Raw genomic sequence first — 14,707 nt, 5'->3', positions numbered from 1 at the left:
TTTTAACAAGAAGACCCGTTGTGTTCATACTTATATTTAAATATAGTTCTCACTCTGCAAGAACTGACCCTCTACACACAATCACTGATAATATTTGAATTTCCACACAATGTTGGATCCCTTCAGGTTTCTGGCAACAACTATAGGAGAGAACCAAGCGATGGCTACCTTGAACTTTTTTATGTGTGACTGAGGTTCACTACCTGGAATTCCGTTTTTTTTCCTTCACATGTAGAATGCTGTATCGGTGGCACACTTGTGGCCAATATGGAATTAGGTGCTTTTCATGGCAAACCTCTTGGGCCTCATTTATGAAAACTTAGGAGCATATTATCACGACAGGCTATAAAATTATCGCAGTTTTAGCGGCAGAAAACTGCAGCTAAAACGGCGATAATGAGCTTGATAATATGCTCTTTGGAATTCCAATAGAAGCCCATGTTAAATGTGAAGGACATCTAACATGGGCTTCAATTGGAATTCCATAGAGCATATTATCAAGCCCATTATCGCCGTTTTACCGGCAGTTTTCTGCCGCTAAAACGGCGATAATTGTATTGCCTGTCTTGATAATATGCCCCTAAGTTTTCACTGTGCCCTCCTTGCGACAAGATGGATGCGGGTATTTAATGTACAGCGCTCCATATTGCAAGGAGTTACAGATTCGTCAGTATTTCTTGCGTATCTGTAGGTGCAAAAGTGGCGCATTGCTGGGGTGTGTCTGAAAACAGACGTAACTCCAGCAATGTGTTCTTTCACAGGGGGCAAGGCCCCTGTGAAAGGGCCTGCATCAGTCTTACGCCTACTGTGAAACAGGCGTAAGATATTGACTTTGTAGCGCCCTAGTAGTGGGGCACTGAAATGTTATAGATTTCAATGCACCACTTCTATGAAGCTTTTGCAGCTTAACGCCCACCCTGCATACATTATACTTGGCGCAGGTATAATGTGGCGGAGGGGATTACAAAGTGACACATCTGCCTAGATATGTAACTTTGTAAATAGGGTGCAACATGGCACATTTTTTAGGGTGCCGGTCCATCACAAAAAGTGACGCAACTGCGGCGCAAAAGTGTTGCAAGGCCTCATAAAGAAGGGCCCTTATTTCTAGACACATGGGGTTCTTATTTACCAGTTTTTGACACAGGGCAGTTCAGCAAGACAGCAAGTCAATTTGCTGAGCTGTCCTACGTCAAAAGAAAAGGGCAGGAATGCTCCGTATCTATGAGATACAGCACATTCCTGTCCTCTTCCACTGCGCTGGTGCACAATTGGCTGCCTTGCGCCAATGCAGTCATCCTTACACCATGGTGCAGAAATGATTGTTTTTGTGCAGGAAGCGAAAGCTTGCTGCAAAAAAAAGAATCAATCGCGGCGTTTTCCTCCTTCTTTGCGTGCTGCGGAATGCATAAGCCCATAAAGAAAAAGGAAAAAAACTAACTTTTAATGCATTCCCAGGCTTGCAAGTCCTTGTAAATCTGGGAATGCATCAAAATCCATTGTTACTTGGGAACACCCACCTCAATGCCCTTGGAACGCCTCTTTGATACAGAGTAAGGCAACACAGCGACTTACGCTGCTTTGCCTTACTCCATATCTACGAGGCCATGAAAAGTCACACAAAGTTTCTTTGCGTGGCCTCGTAGATATGAGTCTACACTCTGTGCTACAGGTGTGCCCCAAAAAAATTATGCACCAGTAGCGCAATGAGCTTGTAAATAAGCCCCCCTTTCTGGAATTCTACAAGCTTCTCAGTTCACAGGTCTGAATGCACAGTGTGAATGTAATGAGGTGTAGAACTTCTGTCTTTTGGCAGTTGATCAGAGGTCTCATACCTTTCTTTGTTATTAATATGTGGGCATGGGCAGTGGTCATCATGTGTAACATGTCAAGAATACTCGACTGGGAGGGTTGGGGGATGTACCACTGTACAATTAGGTGCACACCAGCGTAGGGGCCAGGGGCAATTAGTCAAACATCAGGACCTCTTAATGTGGCAGAACATTCACAGAGGTGTATGTGCCAATGAGGGCAGCAATGGTTTGGCGCTTTAATATGACCTGAGATTTGAGGGTGTAAATTTCACTTCAACATGTGGTCATTCAACATCTGCATGAGGCAGATCATCTCGTTGGAATTGCCTATTTGCGAGTCACCAAATGTAGCAGGTGTGAGTCTTTTCATTGTAAGCTTAAAATAATTATCTATTGCTAAATAGAAAAGGTGGAGGCTGCATTAAGAGAGGATCTACTTTGATGATATAGAAAGGGGTATCTGAACTTGCTTGTTTTTTTCTCTAACTATTTCGAATATTATCCAAAATCGTGTGACTGGCACACAGAGTAGTTTGCCCATGTCTTGCCCACGAGCATAAATACATTTTCACCCAGTTCAAGGTACAGTTTAATGTGAAACGCTTTTCAAACATAAAAACCCACCTGCTCCAAAGATTGTCTAGTTTTTCTTGTTACATCTTCCAATACTTTAAAAGCTCTCTCTCTCAATCCTTACCGTTTCCTGGCTCACCATTTTACTTCGCTGAATATTTAGGCACACCCTTTACTTTCCTCCTCTCTCTGCCTTTTTCAGCCTGTCTTCCGTTCAACATCTGTCTCGATTTCTCCGTTTTCACTCCTCTGGAAAATTCCTCGACAGCTGTCTTTCCCGTCATCCTCTGTCTGAACAGAGTGTAACCGTATATCACGTATACCCTTGGTGTAGAGCGGGCAGTGGAGTGAAAGTCTCGGAAAAATGGGAGCATAGCTGTTCAATTTAGTTTTTAATTGACGGTTTGCTTGCTTCTGCGCTGGCAAAGAGCTACTCATGTGGCAGCCACATCACAGGCCTGGCACTTTGGCAGAGACAGTAACATGGCTGGTCTGCAGTGGTTTCCTCGGCTGGCATGTGTGGTACACCGAGAACACGTTCTCCAATGGCCTTGTCTGTGGGCACTGTGTCTGTGAATGTCAAGTCTGTTAATATTCTTACTTAATTTACAAAGTGTTCCTGTGGCTCTCTTCACTGCTCCTGAAATATTACGGTAATCTTGGTAGGCGAGGAGGGGCTTGGCTTATCCACAGAAGCAGGGGAGAAACTAACTCTGAGAAACTGTTGGTAAGAAACAAAATGGGCCCCAGGGCAGAGGTGAAACAGAGGAAAGAGTACGGATACAGTGGTGTCAGGTAAAGATATTAGGACGCAATGGCATTTCAAGTTGTACTTATACAAAGTATATTTCCTGTGCACCATGCCCCACATGATAGGATATTTGTCTCAAAAGGGTATTCCTATAAAGTTCACTAAATGTAGTGAAAGGGAACATATGCATCGAGTGTAAGTGGATAGTAAAAAAAACATCAGTTTGAGGATTTCATTGGTTCAACATGAAATAATGTGTTTTATTTTATAGCACTGACTGCATGCAAACGATATCACCTTTAACCACTCCAGCATTTTTTTCAGCGAAGGGAACTGAGCAGCTGTGACACTGAGTAGTACATTGCCAAGGATCACACAATTTTAAAATATCGTGGAAGCTGGGACTGGAGGTTCTGAAGTTAGTTGCTGTGACACAACACTAAAAGCCTGAGGCACTCAAACTATCCATTTGTAAACCGGGACGTACAATTTGCACTCCTGATCTGCAAATGCGCTCCATCGGATCTGTAAATGGTTGTGCAGTTTGCGAAGTGACCATGTAGTGTTGAGTGCAATCCTAAATTTATGATGCTAATCCAGGCCTCAGGAGGCGATATTATGTACTAGAAAAGAGGTTTATTGCTGATGACCCCTCAAGGCAACTAGCAGGTAACAGTTCAGGGACTTCATAGTCCAACCATAGCAATCTAGCCCCCAAGGATGGTTGCATGACAACACAACGCAGGGAAATACTTTGCATGCCTTTACAAGGCATTCTTTTTTAGAACGCATATGTTTTTGCAACGCATGTCATCACCACGCACTATTTGTTTATAAAAAACAATGTATTTGTGACGGAAGACCCCCAATTTATCTTAAATGTGTGGTAAAGGCATGTGTTGTAAATGCATGTACGTGATGAAAACATTTGTGGTAAAAAAATGCATAGAAAGGCACAACGTGGTAAAAACTTTGTTGTAAAGACTGTTTCCCCCAAGCATGACATATGAACACCTAAATCAGACATTGACATACACATATTCTAATTCCACCTCATGTAAGCAACATGTATACAGCATGTACTGATAAGGCTCATCACAAACTGTCTATTTGCAGGGACTTGCAATATGGCCTGTCTATTGAATATTAAATAGGCAAGCTATGACTTGGGACACCTTGTGAATGAAAATGCAGGAACAGAGACCTGCACAGGCCAGCAGACCTCCATCACTACATTTGCGTTCATAAAAAGGAAACATTATCTTTTTAGCTGCCAGGGTTCATGAAAGGGACAGGTGCTGCATTAAAAATAATGTTTCTCTTTTGAGGAGGACTTTGTGGTGCAGTAAGCAGGCGTCTTCTAGATCTGTCTGCTCCCACCATGTCCACCACCACTATTGAATGGGGGCAGCTTCCACTTTCTGAATAAAAATTACCACCCAACTCAGGTGTCAGTAACCAATCAATGGTTTGAGATCGCAATTGCAGTCATAAACATTAATACATGCCTTTGTGACTCATAAATAAAAGGTGGATGATGATTTCTTGCCCCCCCCTTCAATCTGCAGTTTGGAAAGGATCCCAAATTTAGCACGGGGATGCCCCAGGTAACCATGCGCTCTAAAAATGCTCTTTCATTCAAATGCCATATTACCAGTCAGGAAGATTTTTTGCAAAGTGAAACAAACACACCATTTCAATGCCATCATGGCCCCATACAGAGATACCAATGGAAGATTCAGCAAATTCAAAAGCATGCTAGTATAAAAGCTGCAGACTCCCACATTGTCATATGATCCACCTCCAAACAATCACACCAAGTACCCTGCACACAACAAACATGCCACCACTTGACCTGTACAACAAGTCACCTTAATACCCTCAGATAAAAACATACAGGGTTCCACTTTGCACCTCACCGAGGTCTAATAGAGAGGCATAGAGAACATCTTCGTTCTAAAGAAAAAATATCAAATTTCCATTTTCAGGTCACTGGTTAACCAAACAAAATCAAATACAATACAGAGCTTAAGTCTTGTATGGAGAGCGCTCAATAAGAAAGTATTCAAATACCCATCATACCACTTCACATTCCATAAAACATTGCCTCTCTCGCATTCCAAATTAGAGTTATCATCCCAAATTGCAGGCTAGCAGAGTTAGAAGAAAAACCTTAAAAGTTTTAGGAGGATACATTTAAAAAAATCTTCCTAAGGAAGTCAGGTATTTGAACAACTACCCTGAACATCCCCTACTGATAAGACAAAATTAATCAGCCAGAATTGTCTACAAAGAGCATCAAACCATGTTTATACTCAAGGTCTTCAAGAGCTCCTCAACCCCTCTCCCACACGAGAGACAATCACAATCTTAGATCTTTTTCATCTTCTCCAATCTCTCACTGTAAGATTAATTGGTAAGCATGGACGTCTTCCCTGTCATCCTCTCTCAGCACTCTTCTCCCAGTACTTCAGGCTTCCCTTCCTCTCACCCCTTTCACTCTTTTCTAGTTTTCTTCTCTCCCTCCCTTTAGATTACATTACCTGCCTTTGATATACACTCAATTGAATATCATCTGCATAAGCATGAACACTTATGGCAAAAGAGTAGGGCTGCTACAAAGCAGGCAGGGCCACATAGATACTTCCCATGCAAGACACGCATGTTCCACATATTGATTGTCCTTCAGGCATGACACTAAGAAACAGGCACTATTTCTTGCAATACTAAAGCTAAATATATACAGTGCTCGCACACAAATGAATTCAGCACCATACAATGAACCACCAACAACATCCAAGAACTGCTACCTTACAAAGCAGGGCCTCCAGGTACATCCTCCACATACTTGATTAAAAGTATATTCAGTGCAAGACATCACAAATGCCACTCATTAACATCACCAACACAAAATAATAGACATGAATACATCCTATCCTTGTGCAAGCAAAACAGGTCATACAATATGTCGCTTTTCATGGATGTCGGTTTAAAGAAACATATTACACTTAGGACCACTGCAGCGGATGCATGTAAAACCAGGTCAGGTAATTTGAATGTGGTGTGTCAGCCCTGAACACCAAAAACACAACTTACCAAACCCTTGACACTCCAGTCATTTGTAGTTAGACCTTGATTTGTGTGATGAACATTGTTTTGCAAAAAACACAAACAGACATCCAAAATCAAAGCTGCAAAGGGAATGTGTAGACCTGGTGAGATCTGTGCGAGAGCACAGAAAAGAACACCAACAAGCTCACAGCTGTGTGTGAAGCACAATCCCAACAGTTCCCAGAAATTGCAGCCCATTCCATTAAGATATACATGCTAAAAAGACAGACAGGTAGAAGTAACTTCCTAGCTACAGCCAGAATATTTATTCACTCATATTCATGTAGGTTGGCAGTTCTGTTGTTTCAAATTTCCCTTAGTTTAAACCTCAGTAATGCTGGGAGATGAAGATTTGTTTTTGTGTTCTGATGCAAGGACAGACAGTTTAAAACGTTCACATAAGTTGTTAAGAAATGGTGTTTGAGAGTTCTAAGGTCAGTAGGACTCGCATTCTGGACTGGATGCCACTCCTTTCAGTACTTTATGTTTCATCACAAAGTTTTGAAGGGTGATGGGTGCTACGTGTTTTTTTTATCATGGACTAATCATGTGCTTTAACCATTAGGCACCAGGAAATGGTTTAGGAGCTCTCTTAAAATATGGATCACATATCTGCCCTCATATAAACAGCTACCAGCTAAGATCAAAATAAATAACTCCACTGGAAAGTCAAGTGTGCATTGTTGGAACTTGCACAAGAAGAACTGAGATTATATTAGCAGCCTAGATCTCGCGTGACACGTGCAAACTCTTGTGAGAACTTAAACTCGCACAAAATCTTGTTGATATTTAAACCAACTTCGTTCCATCTAACACATAAGGCAATCAAACTTCAGAGGTATGGGGAAAGCATTAAAAAACTACTGTGGTGCAGAGTTTGCTTTCAAGATATGTACATTAATAAGCAATTACTCAGGCACACTTCCCAGAGAATCATTTTTTGCTCAAACTGCTACTAAAGACAGTGGCCAACCATATGCAAATCAGCCCTGTTATTGTACCTACAAATATATTCCAGTCAGAACTGTTAGGCCATGCTCCCTCCGAACAGAAACACAAGCAACTACAGAACAGGGTTTGCCTTCTTAGGTATCATCAGTGAGGTGCAGCTTGAGTCCTTTGGCACAGTGAGATATGGGAAACCTCTTTGTGTATTCCCATCATATTTCGGGTATCTCATTGAGAAAAACAACAATCGTTGGGTGAGCTAGCTCTCTCACCAGGCGCAGTGGTACAGTGCTGCAATGCTCATTACTTTCTTGTGCCTGAGTTTCTAAGATGTCTTTAGAATGTCTTTAAAATGACCCCATAGAGCCATCATTTGAGTAAAAGGATAAATATCATAAACTATCCTAAACCAGGAGTGTCAATGTCCAATTGCTATATTGCATGAAACCTACCTCATTCCAGATAAGACTTACAATTTAAGGCACACGGTAGCAGATGTGATGTTTGCCTCTCAAATAGAGCGATTGATTCACATGGTCATTCATCTGCAAATTATATTGGATTTGAAATTATTCAGTATCATGCGTGAGTAGACACCAGTATGTGGTGAGTCCGAGATTTGAAAGAAAATGACTTCCCAAAGTAGGTAGGGTAGAGAGAATCACATGGCAACATAACTAAACCCTACTTAAGGACTGAAACGAGGTTAGCAGAAATCCTGAAAGGATTTTTTTTTGTATTAAAAAGAATTATGCACATAAAAGTTCACTGCTTCTGATCTTGATTTCAGTAAATATATCTTACCTGAGGATGCCTCTGATCTTAATTTCTGAAAGAATGGATTTACCCTAGGAATTGCATAGTTACAATGGAGGGAATCACAAAATCCCAATGCATTATGTGTATGGTTTTACAGAACCTTCTGGGAGATGATGATCACAAAATTGACTGAAAGGTTTTGCTTACCTTTAAATGTCATTGAGAACGCTGATTCAGGCCACATGGAGACTAAACGTTTTTGGCCTACTTCCCTTTATAAATGTTGAATGTAAAATTATTGCAAACACCCTAACTAAAAGAACTGTGACCTGTCTTCATTGATCCAGATAAGGTTGGTAAAATGCGTTATGTTGTTTCTTAAATAATCAAATTGTACACTTCAGAGAATAGTACCAAAGAAGAACAAAGGCGTGCTTTTTGAAACACATGTGCACACAAATATGTTGGCATGAAATTTGTGAAGATGGAATTTGTCTCGTTTCTGCTTCCAAATGTTACTGTATACTCATAACAAACAACTGGCAAATACAATGATACAGTAGAACAACCTGAGGTGTGTTTCCTCTCATTTTTGTGCTGTCACACTTAGAAATTACAGATCAGACCATCGGTTGCAAAATGGAACATAAACATATTCTTCCATCTTTGGAGATGAAATTGTATATTTTGATATCGAAATCACTTATTTGAGGAAGACCCCTATGGCAATCTATGATCATATATTTCACCCAATGAGCTATTTTCAACTTATGAAATTAACTACGGATGCCTGATTTTTTATCAGTATGTTTCAGAAATTTAATACAGTGCTGGATGCAAACTTTCTGTCAGTATAAAGTGCTGTGTTGTTGGACAAGAATTTGTGTGAAGAAAGGAATGGGGACACTAGAGCCCAGTCAGTTGTGGACAGGAACCCACAACTAACATTCTCCAATTGCAATCATTGCTGTGCAAGGGAACCAGTTAAAGGCAACTTCCAGATTTTCAGGCATTTCCAGGAATATATTTAATCATCAACCCTCAGTCCAAAGTTCAATATGTTCTATAGCTTAGGGATCCCGGCCTGCTTCTGTGCTTCAGGCATGTGAAAATTTGCTGACTGATGAAATGTGCTACACAAAAAAGTTGGAGATTGCAGCTGCCCGTGTCCTCCGCAGGGGGACATCAGCAGGGCAGCCCTCTAGTGCCAACTAGTCGGAGCCCCCCCCCCTTTGGTCCCCTAGGAGGGGGAGGCTCTGGCGACCTCACCAGCCCCTCCCCGGGGCGGGTGCACCAGTGACGTGAGTCCAGGGGAGGGGACGCCTGGGGGCGGGCCGGGTACTTAAGCCCCTGCCGCCTCCAGGTCGACCTCTTTTCCGGTCGTTCTGCTGCTGCCTGCCTCGCTGCACCCACCCTATCCTCTTACCCAGCAGCTGGGCAGGCGGCGTGCAATTTGGATGTTCTAATGTTTTCTTTTGTGCTGCAGGCGGAGTTACAGGGCGATCTGGAGGCAGATGGGTACAGTAAGGGTACCTCTGCGGCAAACTGGTACAGTAAGGGTACCTCTGCCTGGCACAGTAAGGGTACCTCAGCCAAAGACCTGGAGCCGCAGGGAGGTTCCGTGAAAACCGCGATGGCGCCCTATTAGGCCTTTGGGCGGTTGGGGGGCCGGACCAACCGGGGGTGTGCCATACCACGCTCCATCCTGAAAGGGGCGGGAGTATGAGACATGGTCACGTGATCCAGAAGCGGATCTACAATGGTGCTGCACTGTCCGGGCGTCAACCCACCGTGACGGCGGGCTCATTAGGCAGGCGGGGCAGCGAGGGGCTGCCTGCCCTGGATCGCCCGTAAGATAACCCACAAAACGGCATACTTTTGTTGTATGAAAATAAACCTGCAGCAGTTCTTTTCCCATAAAAAATGTGTCCGGTGTAATCATTATATGGGCAAATGTAAAATATGGAGGGGGGAGTGGATGACGGTGTAGGCACTAAGGGAAATGTACTGGTATAAACCGCTCCTATCTAACTATATCACAGCAGTGTGGTAAACTGCATCCTATAGGGACTCTCATGGTCCCAGATGATCCAAAGATTGTGGATAATAAATGATCACTCACTCCTTTGTCCCATGTGTCATCATAGATAACCATACTCTATCCTAGCAAAATGATATTGCCAACTTGGGTTCAACCGCCAAAGGAGTTCTTAATGAAGCTACACTAAATAATCATAGGGATCCATATATCTAAAATTACCTCGAAGGTGCTGGGTAAGAATTAAAAAATACAAGTCAGGACGCACAGCGAGTAAAACTAGCATCCCTGGTGTGGCAACATGCTTTGGCCTATGTTATGTAAGCAAATCATGGGCTATATCATAAGAAGCATGCGATACCTAAAGCAAAGGTGTAACATAATATGATCTAATGCGTGTTAGGGTCATAACTAGTAACAAATTAGTTAGGTAACAGTCGAAAGGGCAAACGTTGGAAATTAGCACTAATGAAAAATCTCTATGTGTGTGGTTCTCCCTACTTCCCTTACCCTTGTCCATCTGGTCTTATGCCAGGCTGCTAACACGCTCAGCATACCATTATTAATCGCCAGAATTAATAATTTGTTCCAAAGTCCAGCCTAGGTTTTCTCTGGCGACCGCAGCTCCAAACAAAGCAGCAGAATAGTTGAACTCTGAGTTCTTCTGCAGACTTCTAAGACAATAAAGCAGAATTAAGCAATGTTAAATTGAACTACAGCCATATCAAAAACTAGCTTGGTGAAAGGGCAATGCTTCATAACGCATATTTGTAGGTTTTCTATTACAGTATCAACTACAAAAAGAATGACCTGCTAAAATTGCCACATCACAGTATTGGCTATCACTATATTGTAAATGTAACTATATATAGGGATGTGTTATTTACACATTCTAACTCCACATCTACTTACTTTGATGATCTGTTGATAATCAATGTTGTTACTGGACAGTCTATATTATTAAAGGTGGATATTAAAACATCGATATTGTGACTCCACATATCCTAGAGCATTTAAAAAAATATTTTTGAAATTATTTTTCAGCAGGAGTCTAAGAGCAATGAAGTGATATAATAATAAATCTGTTTCTTCTACCCCTTTCATATTTCAACACAATATGTGAGCTCTTACAGGAGGAAGGGATGCCATAACTGGCAGTAGTGTCAATAAATTGACCTGCAAAAATGTACAAGAGTATTTCGAATTTCACCTGATTCTAGGTTGTGACTTAAGTGTGAATTTATCAATTTTAGTATTCATTTTTCAATTCTCATACTCTAATATTGACTGGTCTATTTAGGTCTTTATTTGGGGTGCTTTTCTAGCAACATGTATAAATAAAAGTCCAACATACCGAGTTTCCAATCTGGAAACTCATAGGACTTCTATTGTATGAGTATTTGAGCCAGATCACAGGCCCCATGGGCCAACATAGGCCCTTATTTATGAAGGCCTTGCGCCGCCGGTGCGCCACTTTTAAAATGGGGAAAAGTGACGCGGCGCAAGGCCTTCATAAATAAGGCCCATAGTTCGCAAAATTAAAATTTTTAATTTATGGTTTTTGTAACTAATAGCCAGTCGTTTTCCCTCACATTTCTTTTAAATTCTAAAACAAGTTTGTAGCTCTTTGATTTTTCATGTTCGTTATTGAGTTATGCAATTTTGTAAGATGGCCCATTGCTTATACCTTAACCCCTTCCACACTCATGACGAGCTGGGCTCGTCATGAGGTAGCCTCCTGCTACGCTCATGACGAGCCCAGCTCGTCATGTAACATGTGTTTTTGTTGCTTCCAGCACACAGCGGGAAAATGCATAGTATCGATGTGGTTAAGGTCATTGAGTATTTCAGTTCAGCAGACTCAAACCAATGAGAGGAGTTACACTATGCCTATGAGAGGTTTACCAACCATAATTTCGAAAGCTGAAGAACAAAAAACAAATTTACACCAGCCATGTTCACAATGTAAATAGAGGGTAGTGGGTAAATAAATGTGCAGGCAGTCATATCCTGTATCGGACCAATCTAATCCAATTCTGTAAAGTGAATTTCATAAATCTTCGATTTCATGAATTCACACTACTGTGTTGACCCTTAACACTGTGGTTCATGTCAAAAGTGTTATTTATAATTAGGGAAAGATGGGAGAAAACCATCTAAAGCAAAAAATAAATGAAGAACTTTCAGGATATATGATTTGACATTGTGTTCAAAATGAAGCGTGTTCTTATGAGTAATGGGGACATGGTATAGATAGGTTCTAGAGAGAACCGGCACCAGACATCGCCATCCCGGACGGCTACAAGATCACCAGCAGAAACCGCACCAACGGAGTAGAAGGTGGAATCGCCATCATCCACAAGAACAACCTCAAGGTCTTGACCAACTCCGACGACACCCTCAGCACCGCCGAACACCTGCACTTCCAGATCCACACTGATCCCAACCCCACCCTCAGAGGAACTCTGATCTACAGACCCAACGGACCCCGGCCTCAGTTCAGCGACTCCTTCGCCGACTTCGTCAGCACGCACGCCCTCGCCTCCATGGACTACATCCTCCTTGGAAACCTGAACTTCCACCTCGAGAACAACAACGACACCAACTCCACCACCCTGATTGACAACCTTGCCAACCTCAGTCTCAGACAGCTCGTTACAACACCCACCCACTCCGCCGGCCACACGTTCGACCCCATCTTCTCCGCAAGCTCCCACGTCTCCTTCAGCCACATCACCGAACTCCACTGGACCGACCACCGCTGCATCCACTTCACCTTCCGGAAACCCAACACGCACCACTGCACCCAACAGATCCCCTGCCGCAGCTGGAGCAAAATCACCGAAGACCAGCTAAACACCACCGTCGCCCGAAGCCCACCCGCAGACCCCAACACCGCTGCCAGCAACCTCAGACATTGGATCGACAACTGCGCCAAGACTCTCGCCCCGATCAAGAAACCCTCCAACAGACGCACCAACAAGAATGCCAGCTGGTTCACCGCGGACCTCCAGAGCTCCAAGCAAACCTGCTGAAAGCTAGAGAAGAAATGGCAATGGAAATGGCAAAGCGAACAGACACCGGAGACCCACGCAGCCCACAAGAACGACATTCGCCAACACCATCACCTCATCAGATCTGCCAAAAGGACCTCCTTCAAAGACTGCTTCGACAACAACGCACAGCAACAGCAAAGAGCTCTTCAACATCGTGAAAGAACTCTCCAACCCCAGCTCCAACACCAATGACATCCCACCATCGCAAGACCTGTGAGTAACACCATCCACTTCAGCGCTTCGTCAGACCCGTGCCCACACCACATCTTCAACAAAGCCAGCGCCACCATCACACCCCATGTCGGCAAGGCCATCAACATCTCCTATGAGACCTCAACCTTCCCAGAGAGTTGGAAGCACGCCAAGATCATCGCCTTGCTCAAGAAACCCAAGGCGGATCCAAGGGACCTCAAGAACTTCCGGCCCATCTCCCTGCTCCCGTTCTCGGCAAAGGTCATCGAGAAAACCATCAACAAACAGCTGACCCAATACCTCGAGGAGAACAACATCCTTGACCCATCCCAATCCGGCTTCCGCAGCAAGCTACCGCACTGAAAATGCCCTCATCGCCGCCACTGATGACATTAGGGCCCTGATGGACAACGGCGAAACCGCGGCCCTCAACCTCCTGGACCTATCAGCTGCCTTCGACACTGTCTGCCACCACACCCTTCACACATGCTTCCACAGTGCAGGAATCCGAGACAAGGATCTGGAATGGACCACCTTCCTCTCCGGCAGAACCCAAAGAGTCCGTTCCGAAGCCTCCAAAATCATCTGCGGCGTGCCCCAAGGATCATCCCTCAGCCTGACACTGTTCAATGTCTACATGGCCCCGCTCGCCCACGTCGCCAGACTGCACAACCTCAACATCATCTCCTACGACGACAACACACAACTGATCCTCTCCCTCACCAAGGCCCCCCTCACCGCCAAAGCCAACCTCCACGAAGGAAAGAAAGCCGTCACCGAATGGATGAAGAAGAGCCATCTGAAACTGAAGTCAGACAAGATGGAGGTCCTCATCCTCGGCTCCACCCCCTCAGCATGGGATGACTCCTGGTGGCTGACCGCCCTGGGAGGAGCACCAACCCCCACCGACCACGCACGCAACCTGGGGTTCATCCTCGACTCAACGCTCACCATGGCCAAGCAAGTCAACACCGTCTCATCCTCCTGCTTCAAGACCCTCCGCATGCTACACAAGATCTACAGGTGGATCCCCACCGAAACAAGAAGAACGGTCCCCCAGGCCCTCGTCAGCAGCAGGCTGGACTATGGAAACGCCCTCTATGCAGGAGCCCCGGCCAAACTCCTGAAACGGCTGCAACGCATAGAGAACGCCTCTGCCAGCCTGATCCTCGACATCCCTTAACGCAGCCACATCACACTCCACCTGAGAGAACTGCACTGGCTCCCCGTCAACAAGAGGATCACCTTCAAGCTCCTCACCCACGCACACAAGGCACTCCACGACACCAGACCAGCATACCTCAACAGACGACTCACCTTCTACTACACCCCGAACCGCCAGCTCTGCTCGGCCGACCTTGCCCTCGCTACCTTCCCCCGCATCCAAAGAGCAACCTCCGGCAGCAGATCGTTCTTCCACCTCACAGCCAAGACCTGGAACACCCTCCCCATCCTCCTACGGCAG

The sequence above is a fragment of the Lissotriton helveticus genome, chromosome 7 (assembly GCF_964261635.1).
Source record: "Lissotriton helveticus chromosome 7, aLisHel1.1, whole genome shotgun sequence".
NCBI classification, from domain to species: domain Eukaryota; kingdom Metazoa; phylum Chordata; class Amphibia; order Caudata; family Salamandridae; genus Lissotriton; species Lissotriton helveticus.
The sequence above is the reverse complement of the archived record's forward strand: the minus strand, read 5'-3'. Positions refer to the sequence as shown.